Below are 5,276 nucleotides of genomic sequence, written 5' to 3'. Positions count from 1 at the left end.
AGCAGTCTGTAATCTCTGTCTGATTTGCTGAATCATATCTGTAGTCAGAAGAACTACCTCGGTCCGAACCATGACCTCGTGACCAACCTCGCCCCAAGAGACTGGGGTGCGACATCTCCACCCATACAAAAGCTAAAAAGGCGGAGCACCAATGCTGGAGTGGAAACTGTTGTTGTAGGAGAACTATGCAAGAGGTAGGTAGGAGTCCCAGCTCCCACTAAAATCAATAAAGCAAGCTAGCAACATATCCTTGAGAGTCTGAATGGTCCGCTCACTCTGACCATCGGTCTGCGGATGATAAGCTGTGCTGAAATACAGCCTCGTGCCCAGTTCCTCATGGAACTTCTGCCAAAAACGGGAGGTGAACCGAACATCACGGTCTGAAACAATGGAGACCGGAACCCCATGGAGAGCAACGATCTTGCGAATGTACACATCGGCCAATTTCTCGGCCGACGAGCTCTCCCGAATCGCCAGGAAGTGGGCACTCTTGGTCAATCGATCCACGATGAATCAAATTGCATCAAAACCCTTTGCCGTCTTTGGCAATTTGGTGATGAAATCCATCGAAATCTGCTCCCATTTCCACATGGGAACCTCCAGAGGTTGCATCTTGCCATGTGGACTCTGATGCTCGGCCTTGACCATCCTGCAAGTGAAGCACCTCTCAATGTAGCAAGTGATCTCTCTCTTTATGCACGACCACCAATAACTCAAACGCAGGTCCCAATACATCTTGGTGGCCCCCAGATGAATAGAAAAACGAGACTTATGAGCCTCCTCCAACACACTCTGTCTGACCCCACTAGACATAGGAACCCATACCCGATCGCAACGAGTCAACAAACCACGACTGTCCGGAACAAACCTGGTGATCTCGCCCCTGATCTGTAGCAACCCGTAATTTCAAATCAATGTAATTTGAACTTATTCGAATAAAAGTCTAAACCACAATCGTATGCAAGTAAGTCCATATCATAGCATTAATACCATATGAACTTGAATACCTTAAGGACATGTTTATATAAATTATTTATATACACGCTTTGTAAATCATACTTATTTATAAGTTATGAACATTTATATTGAAACTATACATTTATAACTCAATATACAAGTCAAGATAAGTCAAGGGAGTTAAGTTTAAATCACAAAATGTCACACCACCATGGTTTACGGTCCAAGAATATCTAGAAAGCAAGTTCACGGTCCAATATAATAAACAAAGGAGTGTTCACGGTTGGAGTTTGAAGATTCAAACCGTGAACATCTTTTAGATTGAAGAGTCAAACCGTGAACACATTAAGAGGTAAAAGTCAAACCGTGAACACCTAATTAGAAAGAAAGCAAACCATAAACCCTTCACCATTTGATGTCTAGGCCGTAAACACTTCCTTTTGGAAATGTATAACCGTAAACCCTCATCAAATATCTTCATACTCTTATCCAAGGTTGATTTCCCAATGTGATTACACCGTAAACCATACATTCACCGCCTCATGAATTTACATCATACTTAAGGAAAAAATGAAATCATTTATCACATACAGTAAACGTATTACACTCATATGCTCTCAAAATAAATAGCAAATCCTTCGTATCTGCAAGCAGTTACCCAATTAGCCTTCAAACTTTCAAACTTCATTTGAACATTCAAATCAATACCCAGGAATCTCCTCACTACTTGTAAGTAGTCTATACAATCAAATAGTATTATCATGTTAAATTACTAGTTAGCTAATTTATGAATACAATTATGTGTAAAATATAATCAGGATACGGTTAATCACACGTATTCTATACCGGGAATCATCGCAACCACATCGAAACCAACCAGGAACTCACACACGAGGTGAGTTCATACCCCTACGTTTTCATGAGTTTTCACAGTTTTAGGGGGGGGGGGGGAATACAAGTGTAACACAAGAAATTGTGTTGATATATAAATGTTTTCAATATTTATTATTTGTTGTCGTTAATAAAATTATATATATATATATATATATATATATATATATATATATATATATATATATATATATATATATATATATATATATATATAATTATATAATTAGGGTTCAACAGGCTAAGAATTGATAATTTGACTCAATTTCCTGTTCCTTATTTGGTTGTGGGGTTGGGGTAGAATTATTTATTCGACTATTTGTTTAATCAAAATTATATAAATATTGTATTTATATAAGTATAAATCAATTTTAAACATGTTAAACAAAAATATAATTTTGCAAACTGTTTTAATACCATTTGGGTATAAAAACTAATTTACACGAGATAACCGTATCACAGATTTTCAATTCAAACTTACCGACTTATTTACAATACAAAAGTTTCCATTTTAGTAAAACACAAACATACAAACTATAATAGGTATAGTTTGTGGATCATATATATTATTTTACAGGTTCATAAATAACTTACGAATAACAAACCTATAAACTATGTTCAATATAGTTTATGAGATATACTTACAGTTTATCTATTACAAAGTAACTTTTTATTATTTTACACGTAACCGTCAATATAGCATTTGTGAGACTTACTTCAAGTACTTATCTAAGTACCAACCAAGCCCTGAAATTATAACTTGAGTCTCCTTAAGGGAGAGCGTGACACTTGTATATAGATCTATACGGGACTGACAATCCCGCACCTAAGTTGCTTGCAACAGCTAGACCGACAGGCCTGTGGTGACAAATGTCGTACCGATTGCGACGCCTGAAGAACGTCGTGTTCAGGCCATCTTAGGTCATCAAGCATGGATATAATAAGTCACAATTTGGTATTGAACTATACGATTAGTGTATGAATAAGTAAACAACTTCACATAGTTTTATTAAATAATAAAACTATAATACAGTATTTTTACAAGTACAGTTGGTAAATCCAGATAGTTACAAATATGCTATGTTCATACGAGTACAAACACAGAATACTATTTCAATGCAGAGAAAACATATTTTTCATAGTTTTAATGTGAATTAAAACTACGTTATATCATTTCAGAGTACAATATCAATTACAGGTTTTTGAGTATAACTTATTACAACAGAAAATATAGGATTTTCTGGGAAAACATACTTATATTTTCAAGGAACAAACAAACAGATTTCAGTTACAAACATGCTTATGAACTCACCAACTTAATTGTTGACACCTTTTCAAAACTACTTGTATTCTTAGGAAATCAGTAGACAGGTACATCCACAGATTTTTTAGAAGACGGAGCTTCATTGACTCATGTCTTTTAACTTTTTGGTGTCATGTATAAAATGACTTGAACACATATGTAAAACTTATACTTTTTCAACACATGGTTGTTGTACTTTGATTACTATTATGCAATTGTTGTGATACTGTACATGACGTCATCCACCCCCGAATGTTTTCGCCGTTCTGGTTTGGTGGTGTGACAGATTGGTATCAGAGCTTTGTTTATAGTGAACTAAGTATATCAAACCATGAAAGATATACAACTATAAATACAATGGGGCTGAAACACTCTGACTAAAAGTATACTTTGAAAATCTAAGTATTTTATAAGAAGTATACTAACATGCATACATACAAGAAACAATATCACAGTGAAAACTATTCAAAAGTATTTAGATGTTGGACACTACAGTTAAACGTGGACAGTTATGTAATCATATATGGGATAAATATAGCCTGATCAACTATATTTATTTGAGATATGACCAACATGTGTTTGGGAGTGATCGTGGTGTTGCAACAAGTCTAAAACTTACCAAACCAATAGACCAGAAAAATTCTAGAACCAAACATAAAGTTAAAATACTATAGGAGGATTTTATGACACTATAACACTGAAACAACAAGAGTCAAGAAGGTCATTCTTACTAGAAACAAACAGGTGAAAACAAAGAATCATTACTGGTAAATCTATAATTACTAAGTGTATACATAAGAGTTATATATAATTAAGATTTTATAGACTTAGAATTTGTGATTTAGCTTTATTTCCTGTTCCTTGTTTGGTTGTGGACTTAGAGTAGGATCACTTATTCGAAGGTCTATTTGGTCTTGATTATGTATGGTTCGTATACACTAAGTGATTATAGGAGGATCTAGTATGGAATACATTATACAAATTCCCTAGAAATGTTGCTACAAAGTCCATAAACTGAAATTGCGATTGTTTACTTATATTAGTAAACTCCTGTTGTAAATCGCAAAACACTATGAAAGTCATGATATAATGTGTTTAGAACTAATATATATTTCTTCAATATCACCTGACTCATAATTGCTATAGAAAACTTATCATCATTTTTCTCTTAAATTATTTTAGAGAAATATGCCTCCAAGAAAGTCTAACAGAAAGAACAACAATCCACCAAATCCACCACCACCACCACCACCACCACAGTATGATGCTTCTGTCTTTCAAGAAGCAGTAACCGCTGCCGTGACTGCTGCCATGATGAAAATTAACAACAGTGGTACTAGTGGAACTGGTAGTGGTGCTCATCCCTCAAATCACGGAGAAAGTCTTAGACACCCAAAGGAGTGTTCTTATAAAGAGTTTACGAATCCCAAACCCAAATATTTTGATGGCACTGGAGGTGTCATTGCTCTGATTCACTGGTTCGAGAAAACCGAATCAGTATTCGAAATCTGTGCTTTCCCTAAAGCAAGCAAAGTAAAGTTTGCAGCATGCACCTTTCTAGACAAAGCCCTTTTCTGGTGGAATGGCTATGTCAAATCGTTATTTCTTCCAGTAGCCAATGCCATGAGCTGGGAAGACTTGAAAGTTATGATGCTGGCAGAATATTGCCCCAGAGGCGAGATTCAAAAGTTAGAGCAGGAGATGTGGAGTCTAACGATGAAGGACTCCGATATTACTGCTTATACTGCCAGATTTAGTGACCTGGCTCTACTGTGTCCCGGGATGGTCACCCCGGAGAGTAAGAAAATAGAAAGATACATATGGGGGTTAACTCCCCCGACTCAAGGAAATGTTATTGCTGCCAACCCCCTTACATTTGATAGCGCCAAACGTCTGGCTCAGACACTTGTAGATCATGGAGTTCGTCAAGGCTCCATGCCAGCTGTTCCTGAAAAGCCCAAAGAAGGAAGCAGCAAACAGTTGCAGTTCATGCTACTATTGTTCCAGCTACTGTTCCTACTCCTACTCCTACCACTGTTTCCACCACTCCAGCAACCCCGAATCGATATGCTGGAACTTTGCCAAAGTGCAACAAATGCAACTTCCATCACACGGGATTTTGCAG

This window comes from Lactuca virosa, chromosome 6 (genome assembly GCF_052849685.1).
Source record: "Lactuca virosa cultivar CGN04683 chromosome 6, Lactuca_virosa_CGN04683_v6, whole genome shotgun sequence".
NCBI classification, from domain to species: Eukaryota; Viridiplantae; Streptophyta; class Magnoliopsida; order Asterales; family Asteraceae; genus Lactuca; species Lactuca virosa.
Note: the sequence above shows the minus strand (reverse complement) of the source record.